At 43.3% G+C, this 13,707-nt stretch overlaps 1 protein-coding gene across 6 annotated transcripts in view; it reads left to right on the forward strand.

Moving 5' to 3' along the window:
- Positions 1–13,707, forward strand: part of zmiz1a (zinc finger, MIZ-type containing 1a) — a 104,289-nt gene that overhangs the window by 54,663 nt on the left and 35,919 nt on the right. The window contains exon 4 of one of the 6 annotated variants that reach the window (XM_067610237.1): positions 13,044–13,102. The exons of the other annotated variants lie outside the window; for them this stretch is intronic. The gene's annotated coding sequence lies outside the window, so the exon portion shown is untranslated. The remainder of the gene's footprint in view (positions 1–13,043; positions 13,103–13,707) is intronic. 6 annotated transcript variants of the gene reach the window in all.

Below are 13,707 nucleotides of genomic sequence, written 5' to 3' on the forward strand. Positions count from 1 at the left end.
AATCTGTTGCATTACATGAGACCAAACTCTTCACATGTGCAGAACAAAAACTTAAAACATAACAGTAACAATTTTCCACTTCATTCATTTGGACAGCTGAAACTGAACAATAACATTATATGAAAATATCAAGGAATATTAATTTATTGTATTGGAAGGAGACACAGTGAATCATAGAAAAATACACTGAAGCATAATTGCTTATATACTATGTTTATATAAATGATAGATTTGCACATTGTATCACTCTCAGTTCACATAGTCTATTCAGTAGAAGTCTTTCTAGCATGATAGGATATTTATACAGTAGTTATGCAACAAACTACTAATAACAACAGTCAAAACAGAGGAATAATTCAACATCTCCAATCTCTACCTCAGTCCCTCTTCCTGTAGAAACGTCCAGCATTTCTTCCTTATCTGCAATCTCTTGCCTATATATTAAATGAGCAACAGTGTGGGCTCATTAAAAATGCATGCTGCGCATTGAGCTTAGGAGACCAATTATCCCACCTAGCTCCTTTACAATGGCTGATAATAAAAGCCCCTGCAGTCGGCCACTCCCAGATTGCTTCACTGCCTCAACCACTCTCACCCCTCACCTCTCCCTTTCTTTCCCTCCCTCGCTCTCCGTCTCCATCTCCCTCTCCAGCAGCCTGTTGTCTTCACACCAGATCATCAGTGAACAGGCTTTTCACTGGATTTGATGGAGTGCAGTGTTTTGATCTGTTGGGATTTGCGCGTGTGTGTATGTGGGTTTTCTAATGCCGCTGTGCTCTGCAGGTGGCAGCGGACAATGGTATTACAGAGAGAGGCAGACATTCGAGTGCAAACACAGACAAAAACACACACCCCGTGGCACACACACACACACACACACACACAGACACACACACACAGGCTCACATGTGTAAACATATAGATGAGCCTGTTACTGCGCACATTCTGCTATTTGACAGGAGTGTCTTGAGAAGATCAGAGTGCCTGGAGCACAGAGGCTGTTTCCCGCCACATCCTGTACATCAAATATGGATGCGTGTGGGAAGCAACTGCATCATTGGAGCACTTTAAAGCCCCCATATAGGCAACCTGCTCATCAAAAGGCTGCCATCACTGCTGCATACATATGGAACTATATAACGTACAACCCCCACTTTGTATTTGTACATGTGTTTGTATGTGCATCACTGGCGGTATACGCTTTGAGGATCAAACGCGGATAGTTTTACCTCACAGCAGGCGAGTAAACAGCATAAGAAAAGAAGGTGGTGTGATGGTGTTTCCGTAGCTAATGATCAGGTTTGTTTAAGCGTATACATCAACGCACAGGGTGAGCTGTCACCACCTTCCTGCACTTCAAACAGCGAAGAGCTGATGGATTTACAGCGGGCTGAAATCCGCCTCATTGCACCCAGCTATCTACTTCAGCGCTGAAAAATAATCAACTATTTTGACAATCGGTTAATTTGATCTCAGTTTAACACACGTTTACTATAAATTGAATATCTTTCGGTTTGGAAGACTTTGGACTATTATTTTCTGACGTTCCGCGCACATAAAAATTATCGACGGATTAATCGACAATGACAATAATCCTTAGTTGCAGCCTTTCTTTGCTTTAGCGTGTCATTTTAATTGGCCACAAAAGCTGTCAAGGCCAGGAGCCAGATTTGATTTGATATGTTCGCTGGCTGAGGAAAGCCTTCCTTCACTCCCTGTAGGTGTTGTTAAAATCAGACTGACTTCATTAATAGTCTGATCTGGATGTAATTAAGAATGAGTGGAGGGCGGCAGGCAGGCAAGGAGAGAGAGAAAGAGAGAGAGAAAGAGAGAGAGAGAAAGTGAGAAGTGGAGAGAGTCCCCCTCCCAACGCTCTTTTTTTTTTAAAATCCCTCTGTCACCGGTGTTGACAGGTCAGGAAGAGAAAACTTGAGAGAGTAAGTGGAGTGGGATTTAGATGAGGCTTGACCCTCTGCGTGTCATCTTCTTGTAACACCTTTTCCATGAGAAAGGTCTATTACAGCTGGTAAACACTGGGAGCGGCGGGCTATCATTGCGTTCTGAGATGTTTTGGCACATTTGTCCATGATTAGTCTGCCTGCCTGCCTTTGTTTTGTGTGTGTGTGTCTGTGTGTGTGTGTGTGTGTGTGTGTGTATTATCTGAAACACACCCCCGCTTGTACACAGCACGCACACACACCAGTTTCTCGTGTTTACGCGGCACTGGGTGGAAAACATAAATTGGAGACAGAGCGTTCCCCGTCTGCGGGGCTTGGAAGAGGGTTTGGGCTCGGAAAGCTGGCTTTCCTCTCAGGAAGTGTTGTTCCTCACCGCTCTCCATAAACACTGGAAAAGAGACCCAAAGAAAATGTCCCAGACTCACTATTTCCACTGTAAACAGGCAGACATACACATATTATACTGCTCCCTCTCTCTATTTCTCTCATATGTGTCTTTTCTCTCGGTCAGAAGGGCTGTGTAGAGTCTCAAAAGGAACATCAAGAGTGTGCGATATACAGAAAAGCACGTCCTGACTTATGCAGATCAACTTTTTCATTTATGCGTGTAACTTTTAAGGCTTTGCAAAGTCCTGACACATTTTATGTACACAAACAACTTGGAACTAGAGACACAAGGTTACCTTTAACTCATGCAACGTCTACTTTCACATCCAAAGCTTTTTATTGCAACACTGCTGTCATTAGAAGTGAAGCAGGAAAAAAAAATCAGGATTTGCTTGTTTATGTTGAACCCCCCCCCTCCCTCCCGCGGGTGAAAATGCCGGTATGTTGCAACTGAATTACCTCTCCGAGCAGCGTAAATGTTACTTTTCATTCCTTAACAAGTGGTTGGCTCGCAGTTCCCCCTCTTGTGTGCTGCGAGTTAATAAATCTGCACCAGCGAGAGAAAGAAAAAGAAAGCTTTTTCCATCAATTTTAGTTGTCATGTCATTTATTCCCGCACTGGAGCATTATGCTGTGAAAATATCATCGCTAAGTCCAAAAAACCACCAAATAAGACTTGAAATGTTCACAGTTTATCATTGTCAGAGCTTGGATTTGACAACAGGGAGCAGGATGCTGTAATCTATCACGTTAGACCAGCTTCTGCTATCGCCAAGACGAGCTGGCCACTATGATTTGAATGCTTTTTTTTTTTAAAAAATCAGCAAAGTCCCATGTCTACCTGTCACTCCTGACACTGCAGATGCGTACAAATTGCTGCAGATGATTTGCTTTCTTGCGCTACCAGCCAGGTCTTACCTTTTGCTGCTATTCTCTCCAGTGTGGTAAAAACACTGAGCTCACTTTACCACCCAGCTGGATTACACTGCACCCTAACCTGCAAGTGTGTGCAAGTGTGTGAGAGAGAGGGAAAGAGGCAGAGCGAAAGAGTGTCAGAGAGAGAGAGAGAGAGAGAGAGAGAGAGGGAGAGCGAGAGAGGTTAGAAACCCCTTTTTTTATTACATTTCCTCCGCAGTGAAAGAGGAGGCAAGATGGACACTCCATATCTCCCCGCTGCGCCAGAAAACTCATCTAAATGGAAAACACATTGTCTTCATTATTTTGCGAGAGCTGAAAGAACAGGGTTGTCATGGTAACAGCCATCTGAGTGAGCACAAGCGGGCGGCCGAGGGGCTGGTTTTAGGGCCAGAGGAATGGAGAGAGAGAAAGAGAGAGAGAGAGAGAGAAAGAAAAAAAAAAAAGAGGAGTATGTAGGGAGGGAGGGAACAAGGAGTGGGGGTGGCGGAAAAAGAGGAGAGGGGACTGAGATGAAGAGCGTGAAGATGGAAGGAAGACAATAGAGATGGAGGGAAGAAAAATAGGAAATTGTTGGGGTGAAATAGGCAGAGAGGAAAGAGAGCAACGGGTGTGATGAAGAGAGGATGAGGGGGGGAAAAAAAGGGGGAAACAGAGTGAAGGGTTCATGAGAGGAAGCAGGGAATGTCTTTTCCAGTGGAGCCAGGCAGTGCAAATGGCCAGTTAGTGGCTCTCAGAGAGCAGTTCAGAGGCCCTTATTAATTTCAAGGGGCAGCAAGATGGTAGATTTAACATCTTCCAACTGTGTCTCACTGCAGCCCCACTGGTGCTCTGTGTGTGTGTGTGTGTGTGTGTGTGTACAAATGCATGAGAATGCATACTGATGTACAGTCAAGGGAAGAGCTGAGCTAGCCCGCTGAGCTAACATTAGAAGACCCGGTGCTTTGGTAAACACGCTGAGGGGGCGGCAGGCTCCACTCCGCTCTCCAGCCACTTCTACCCAGCCAGCGCCCAGCGGTGATCGACAACCTGCCTGCTGCTGTCTTTATTAGTCGCTCTCTTAGAACAGCCCCTGGCAGCAGCAAGCCTGACACCATAACGCCCTTCATCAAATATTTACCCCTCCTGAATCTACAACGTGCACCAAGGCCACATCAAACAAAAAACCAAGTGCCAAGGTGATATCTAATCCAGTCCAATGTAGGGATGCAGTGATTAACCGATTTCACTATTAACCAATTTCACTATTAACCCCGCTTTAAAACGGCTCAGCTAGTACAAGTGTTCTGTTCTTACTCTCAAAAAAGGAACATTATGGTACGTTATTTCTCTATGGACAATGGTTGTACAGTGAGGAAAATCAATTGAAGCAAACGTGGCCGTGCTCCAACAAGTTCAGGTACGCGTGCTGTCACAAGAGTGAGGGGGGCTACATTAGGTAAAGGAGATTAGAGGTGTTCTGGCAATGGCTGAGGGACCCAACATTGAAGTGTTGTATCCACCAAAAAAACGCCTTAAGTCGTCAGTGTGTGAGTATTTTGGCTACATAAAGAATGGCCAGAGGGTTGTTCAAGAATACTGATCTCCAATTTGTAAAACTTGACGAAGAAAATTCAGCTGTACATGCTTAACTGAAGGTAATACACTAAGTAGTAACTAAGTTAAAAAACATTACTTTAGTAACAAGTTACTTAAGGAAACATTGGATTGGTAGGGAATTAAATATAAACATGTCACTTACAATCAACAAAGTAGAGGTGAGTGAAGAGTTGGACTTTCAGTCCAAAGTAAACCAATGGAAACAAAACAGGAAAAGGAGCATTACACCGTTTATAAATTACGGCACGTAATCCCCTCAAGAGCTTCAATACAACCATTTACATCCTGTTGCTTCCTCCCGTCTATGCTGAGTAAATACCGGTGTAGTCGGTAAATATATGAGGTGTAAAACTTAACATTAGGATCTTGTAGACTTCCAGCACCGTAGCATGGAATCTAATTAGTGATTAATAACACCTGCATGAGAGATGTTCTCAATTTCTTTCTTTCATTTTTACTAAAACTAGAAATCAGATTCATTATTAAAATAGATTTATTAAAAATGAATTAAGAAAACAGGCATGGATGACAGTTGATAATAAAAACACTTCAGTTTATTACCTACATTAGTAATATTTTCCCCCGAGGGGATCAGTACATTTCATCTCAATCTTACATTCATAATAATAATTAAAGACACTATATTTTAAACATTAGAAATCAACTAAAGTCATTACTGCGATGTCCAGTCAAAGCTCATCTTGGCATGGATTATTTATTTTCATTTTCAAACTACCTCCAGTTCAACCCACTGTTGCAAAATCCTTGGCGAGGTGTTTGTCTTCTGCTGCCTCTTCAAAACAAAACATGCTCATGTGATTTTATCCATCCGCAGTATTGTGAAATAGATTAATGTATAATAATCGTAAAAACGTGATTTTTTCCCCAGACTATATTTGTACCATCAGAATCTATAATTGTTGTTGAATCCCTCTCCTTGTCAACTTCATTCTCTTCTGAGGACGGGCGGATTTTCATGACGCTCCTGTCAGTTTAGCATCAACTGGAGGATTAGCGCTGTTGCCACAGAGAAAGGGACCAAGATGATTGTTTATTTACAAGTTGTTTCCTGTTTCTATGTTATATAGCCAGTGGCGTTGATGTGACACGACATCGTTTTGACAGCCGTCGGGCGATTAAGGAAATTAAAGTAATTGCTTAAGCCTTTGTCGTGTAAATACTTTGGCTTGGCTTCGACATCCATGGAGATCTGACATCCAACCTTGTGCTTCTTCAAAGAAACCGTATCATTATCATTATTGTTTGTGGTTTGAAAATGGGACGGAATTGAAGAACCAAAAACACACACACAGTCAGATTAGATTTGATTTATCGCAGATGGAGCACATCATCGTGGAAGTGTCGGTTTTTTGGAGATGCTTGCTGCATTGCTACTTCACCGCTAGTTTTTTGGGTCAAGCATTTTTCTTCAGAAGAACATCCAGATTTGTTCAAAATAAACAGAAAAAGCCGTCGGAGCTTCACAAAATCTCTCAGCGCTGAAGCCATGGGGAAATTATGTTGTTTTCTCTCATCAGCTCCCTCCAGATGTGCAATCATGGTCAAGGAAGGAGCGAAGGCTGTGGCATGTGATTGACCAGCACTTAGGGAGAGAGACAGCGTGCACACGGTCGGGTGTTTGGCTGAGCAGGCAGGCAGGCTGGCTGGCTGGCTGGCTGGCCGGCCCAGCTGCGTGGCTGCCTGTAGGTCTTAGTGATTCATGTCACACTGTAATTGGTTTACCTGCTCCCTGTGTGTCTGCGCTCTGAGAGGACCAAAACAAATTACCCGGGGATGACCTCTCGCCATCGCTCTCTCCTGCTCTGCAACCATTTCCCCCCCCTATCTCTCCCCGCACGTCTCTCCCTGCCTCCCACTACATGTAATATGTTGTGTGAGTGTTTTTTCTCTCTGCCTCTCTCTTCCCATTCTCTATTTGTCTGTCTCATCCTCCCTCCCGCGCTCCCTTTCCACATACCTCAAATCTCACAAGCAGAGACAGAGCATTTTAGAGAGAAAGCAGATCAGATCACAAATACACACATTAAAGCCTCTTCAGGCTTGAAGATGTGTTTCTGTGTTTGCCTGCTATGTCAAACATCATTTGGACATGTTTTGCACACATGCGAAGATAAGCTGATAGGATGGACTTTGTGTAACAATACTTGAGATCACAAATGAACACACACACACACACACTAGTTGAGTGCTTAGCGGCACTAAGAGGGTGTTTTGTAAAAGCTGCAGTGAAGCACATTAGCCTTTCAACATCGGTTCTTGTGCTCACTGTGCCAAATAGTACCTGTGTGGATCGTCCCTTCAGTGAATGAAACTGGTGCTCTGCGTACGCCATTAGGGTGTTTCATTTTCACAGCAAGCAGATGTTTTGTGTTCTTTGCTACTCGTACCCTCGCTCTGACACACGGTGGTGAACAAACACACACACACACACACAGAGCGAGATGAACGAGCGCATCACTCTCACCTCTGTCCGTGTAGGAAGGTCTCGCTGTCTATAAGGTTATTTAGACGTTTCTGCAAAAAAAAAATCCACCCGTCAAAAGATTAAACTTGCGCGCAAAGCTGGAAAACGTGATTTGTTTGTATTTTGTCTGCATCGCCGGTCACACAGACTGTTGTTCTATCAGAGGACCTGGTGCATGTATTAGCAAACATCACTCTTCTTCCAGTGTCCTTGAACAAGTCCCTTATTCTGCAGGCAAGATGGTGGAAAAAATCAATAAGGTTTCTGTAATTGTTTTAGATTAAAATTTAAATATCTTAGTTATATTCCTCCACTTGATACTATTAAAACTCCACTTTGTCGCCGTAATGCGATACACAGGGAGCGCTTGATCAAACCAGCTCTTAATCCTAAAATGCAACATTTCTAAGAGTATTTTTGGCTCTTCTTTCTAGAAGTTGAACATCCTAATTTTGAATATTGTCTGCAGATGTCATCACCACCTTAACTTGTCAAAGAGAATCCGTTGTGGGGATAAATAATCATAAATCACATCATTACTGAATGAAGTGCAATGCAGGCAGCTATAAAAGGAATCTCTAAAGAAGAGAACAAATTAATCTGTCATCTGATTAAACCATCTGGAGTTGCTTAATTGACAGTCAATTTGTTTGTTTTTGTCATGTATTTTTGATGCTTATAAAGCTGTCCCCGCGCAGCTGTGTAATAACCTTTTTTCCTGAGAGTCTCGCAATAAAAGGCATGTTTTGTAATGTACTTGCCCGCACCGTGTGTGTTATTTCAAACTGATTTCAGAATGATTCCTAATTGGAAATACTTTTATGGTCAATTGGATTTGTCCCATAAAGGATCAGAGGGAGAAATAAAGGTTGCTCGACAGGAGCTGCGGCACTGTAGGACGTTTTGTTCCGCCAAGTGTAGAGAGGCTCGGCTGGTTGCTTTTTTTTTTTTTTCTTCTTTTCTTTTGTAAGGATTTTGCTTTTGGAGTGTCAAAGACAAGGGGAGTGGAGGGCAGACTGGCACAGATATATTTTTGCTCTCCCTAATGACACCAATACCATTTCATGGCTTACTGAGCAGATTGAATCACACTCACTCTTTGTAAGTCTCACTCTCTGCCCCTGTCTCTCTGCTACTCTTTTCCTGCACACACACACACTTCATCACTCTCCTCACATAGACTATCACATGCACATTCATATGCTAGCGTACATTGATGTGTTACACTCACCCCGGGTGGATGTTGTTTAATTGCATTTGGGTCAGCAGTTTGCTGGCGCTGAAACCGAAGGACATGGAATTTGTCAGTTTACCCGTTCAGCAGTCACAGGGGGCGGTGTGTGAGCTAACAGCTCTGCTGGAGTCAGGCCCATAAGGTTAGCTTTACACAAGCCTGTCAGACTACACTGTCAATCACAATCTGCCTCTCCTCTCCTCTCCTCTCCTCTTTCCTCTCCTCTCCTCTCCTCTCACAAACTCTTCTCAAAATGCACTAGACTGCTGTTATTCCACTTAATAAAGGTTATAAGATTTATGCACTCTCACTGAAAGTGCTCAGTATTTCAGGCAGTCCTCTGATGGCCTGTTGCTGTGATAAAGACTAGACATTGGCCTTGTGTTCTCCACGCACACACACACACACACACACACACACAGCCTGTTTCACCCCTTGTGCATCACAAGTGATAGAATCTTGCCTTTCGTGACAGTGGAAAATCGTATGTGGCAGCCAGGACATACAATCTTCCCCAGCTGGTATTTATAGTCCTCAGCAACTGGAACATTGTATGGAATAAGGAGTTCATTCATTCATCATGTGATGCTCAAGCTCCGTTCTGCTCATGGATGACCTGATTTCGTATCTCATGGTTTGATAGATGGCCTTTTGCTATTAATGCACTCGAGACAATCAAAACAAAAACACAGGCGCATGCATCAACACGGGACCACAAACACAAACATAAAATAAAAAATCCCCCTGTCTACTGAAACTAGAAAGTATTTTGATAAAATATTGCACCATGGTAGAGTGAGTAATTAGGCATCATCTGGCTTTCATTATGGTAATAACATGGGAGAGCTTAAACCTCCAATAACTGACTTTTGTCTACAAGCTGTAAACACAACTCTGACATATTATCACCTTTTACTGTAAACTGAACTCATTAACAAACAGTTGCCTACTCACACACAGTTACCTGTAGTATTCACACATCCAGCAGGTACACAACGACGTTAGCATTCATTTGTAGTCATGTCTCTGGCCAGCAGGTGATTGTAAGTGCAATATTCCTTCTCCTTTTAGCTCTGTGTTGGTCTCCACCAACTCCTGAGAAAAATATCTGGTTCTTTAGATGTTTTTTTTCTCCTGGTTGGTCCAAAAAACTAATTGATAGCAGTGTTGATTAGTCATTAATCAAGGAAAAATTAGAAACACTTGAACTTAATTTCCATCTTCTCAAATATGAGGATTATTATCAATGTAAATTTAATGAATCTGGAAAGCCGTGACGAGCATTTTTCACTATTACGTACCCTAATTATCATTTGATTCAGCCCCTAAAAGTCTGTGTGTAGGTGTGTAAGTATCTTGTAAAATCAATTATCACCCCCAAAATATTATTTATGCTACTTATGTTGACGTATTCAGTTCAAAATATCATAATATAATCCTGTCCATCCCTGACTGAGAGCCAAATGTGCAGTATTGCCTAAAAGGGAGGGCACCTCTGCGCTCACCATCACGCTCCTTTTTTGATCTCACACATTGAGTGGTGAAATAATCGGCTGCTCCCGGGGGTATCTGGTAGCGCATACCTGCAATATTCCACAACTGAAGCTCCATATTTATAGACAGCAACAGAGCAGCTCACATATCCCCGCATCACAGCTGTTTGCATTGCAGTGTTGGGTGTCACATAGCTGCCCGGTGCTCCTGTGGTTGTCACATTAAAACAGAAGATAAACAAACAGCAACATTTAGAGTTTTTTTTCTCCACCCCTGGGAGAAGTCATTTCACTTTTTTTTTTAAATTTTTTTTTTTATAGAGGCCGGTGGCTATGATTCTGTGTAGAGGGGTTGAGTTTTATAAAGGCCGGAGGGAGCGATATGACTAATGGTTGGTTGGCTTTGCTGAGAGGGAAAAGGAGAGGGGGAGAGATTAGTGGAGGAGAGGATTAGCAGCAGAGTCTACAAAATAATGCAAAGAACAAAACAAATGAAGGCGGTGTGAGACAGAGAAAGACAGAGATATGATGATGGAAGTAGGTTTGTAAAAAAAAAAACAAAAAAAAAAAATAGAGAAATGGTTCGCCGAGGCTGAGCAGAGTGGAGTGGACCGGAGAAAATAAAGGCAATGAGAGCAAAGAGGGACTGTCTGGCTATGGGAGTTTTCCACTAGAGATAATAGTGTGTATGAGAGAGGGCTGGTGGCTTTTTACAGACACACTGAGAGCAGAGATTGTAGGAGGGTAGAGGGAGAGAGAGAGAGAGAGAGAGGCCAGCACAGCTGAGTGGTGTTGATTGGCCTGTTTGAAAACACATGAACTGCAGACACAGAGAGAGAGACAGAGAGAGAGAGAGAGAGAGAGAGAGAGAGAGAAAGAGAGAGAGAGAGAGAGAGAGAAGCTCTGCATACTGGGAGAAAGTGTCACTCTGTGCCGTGCCACGCTGCAGCCCAAACCACATTAGAGCAAATGAATCCATTCCACCTCCTGTTATGGCAGCTCCCGCACGGGGCCCCAGGAAGGAGGGAGGGAGGGAGGGAGAGAGGGAGGGAGGGAGGGAGGGAGGAAGAGTGGCAGGAGGGTTGAGATATGAGGGACGGGGCGAAGCGAAGAAGAAAATGATAGAACGGAAAATGGAAGGTGGTGGAAAGGAGTCGCATGCTGGGTGGCTCTAATGATGTCTGAGGGCTATAGAAAAGGGGAGCAAAACGCACGTAGTATCTGTGAGAGGAGAAAAAAAAAAAAAAAGAAAGCTCTGGCCATATAACTGAAGATGAAGAGGAGGAGGAGAGAAGATCCCCCACTGTGTCCAGAGAGCAGGAGTGATAGTTATGTTCTCCTTTTTTCAGACTGTTGTTGAATAATGAAGATGATCTCTGGCCAGACTTCACCCTGTTCAGCACTGCCCTCTACACTTTACATACTGGATAGACCACAGATTGAGCATTAAAACACTTAGAAATGTATTATTTTCCATAGTACTACATGAAAACCTTCATTATTTACCTTAACCATTGAAAATCATTGATAAACAGAAAATGTTTCTTCCCTTCAGGGCTGGTAAAAACCAAGTCCAACTACAGCAGATTTTTAAAAAATGTAGTAGATAATTTTAAGAAAATATCTATGTAACCCAGGTGATCCTAGGGCAGCGGTTGGCAAATAGCGGCCTGTGGGCCAAATCCAGCCCTCCAGCAAAAATATTTGGCCCCTTTAATGAAAGCTGAAGTTTTGACTTTCACAACAGTTTCCATCAAAACTTTGAAAAATCCTGAAAAAAAACTGCTCCATGTTTCAACCTAACTACTAGTGTTTCAGGAGCCTGCAGGACTGAAAAAGCAATATCATCATTAATCAACTTTCGGCAGGATCATGTCACGTTGATGTGATTAGATACGCTTGATGATATGACTCAGAACAAGCTGTAATTAAAAAATAAAGTAAGTTATTGACATTTTTTTGTTTTTACACATATGAAGAGTTTCGTCTTGTGTGATCCATCCATCATCCACGTCAACTTTTTAGCTTTTAGCATCACTTTGATGTTTTAGGTGTGATTGAGATGATTTTTGCATATGTTTGCATTATCAATATTAGTATTGATAACAGAAAATATCCTTATTAATGTCACGATGCTGATATCAATTTAAACTATATACAGCAGCCTTGCTCCTAATGTTCTGCTATGCAGTGCTCAGTATCGTAGTGTATCATGAGCTCCTGTGTCCAACCCACTGATCACACTCACAAAGCGAGCTGCACTTGACAAAAGTGCTAGTCATATGTCTGAAATGAGAAATCATTCATGCTATGAGTGATCATACACTACGTACGTGTGTGTGTGTGTGTGTGTGTGTGAATAAGTGGGCGTGTGCTGCTGCTACTGATAATGAAGAGATAATTTCGATGCTCTCTCTCTCTCTTTCTTTCTCTCAGTCTCTTTCCCTCACTGAGCCTGGCCCTTCTTGCCCCCTTCCCGCCATACTCCAGTGCTTTTCATATTACTGTGCTTTTGTTTCTGAGCGCTTATTTCTTGCCCCACTTCCCCCAGCTTGCTCTGCTCCGTAAAGAGAGAAGGAGGGAAACGAAAAAAAAAGGGAGAGCGAGAGAGGGAGAGACAGAAGCTTCCTCGGATGTTAGTATTATTTTTGATTTGTTACTCTGCTGTCATTCATAGCAGCATCCTCCTCCCACCACTGTTTAAAGGGGGGGGGGGGGTTGTGATATGCACAACATACTGTAATTGGATGTGTAATCCTTTGCTTTGCACCTCTGGTAAGCAGTGCTGAGTGGAGCTGATTAAGATGTTTGGAAGACAATAAAGATTAAGCGGGCCCGTCCTCAGTGTGAGCATGCTCTAACGACAACAGCACAAAAAGTCTAAAACAGAAAATAGTATTCTGGAAAAAGAGAGGAAAAATCACACACTGTTACAATACCTTGAAGTTTTTTTTGTTTTTTTTCTTTTTCAGCCCAGCTGTAATCAGTTAATCTCTGGAGAGGTGCAGGCAGAGGTGTCAACATTTTGCTGGTAAAACATTCAACTTCCTATGATGAGATGACAGATTACTGTTTTGTTTTGAGAGTAAACAGGGAGAGGTGAGGATGTGGGGCAGGAAGAGGGGTTCTGCCGTGTTTCCACTGAAGCGTCGTCTGTTATGCAACACATTTTTTCCCCTGAACGGGTGAGGTGGTGGTGGTGGAGGAGGAGGAGGAGGAGGAGGAAGGGGGGGGGGGGGTTGTGGTGTAGTGGTGCTGGAGTCAGCCTGGACAGTCATTCAGTCAGTCAGGTGGATTGACTTCTTATCTCAGTTACAAACGTCACCGACTGAACACGGCCTGGCTGGCTGCAGTCACATTTCCTCCTCACTCATTTTCCTTTCAGAACCTGAGGGCCCATCTTTTCAACGTCTAACAAAAGCACTGCCCGTTCATGGGAGGAGGAGGAGGAGGAGGGGTGTGTGTGTGTGTGTGCTGGACCCTGTGAAAGCACAACAGAGGGAAGAAGGGGGGGAGAAAAAAGGAAGATTGTAGGGTAAAAGAGGCAGCTATCTCCACCCCACCCCCCTCCTTCCTCTCCGATCTTGGCTGCGGGTGTGTTGGGACAGCAGGAAGGGGAGCTGGAGGAGAAACAGT

The sequence above is a fragment of the Thunnus thynnus genome, chromosome 14, assembly GCF_963924715.1.
Source record: "Thunnus thynnus chromosome 14, fThuThy2.1, whole genome shotgun sequence".
Lineage (NCBI taxonomy): Eukaryota > Metazoa > Chordata > Actinopteri > Scombriformes > Scombridae > Thunnus > Thunnus thynnus.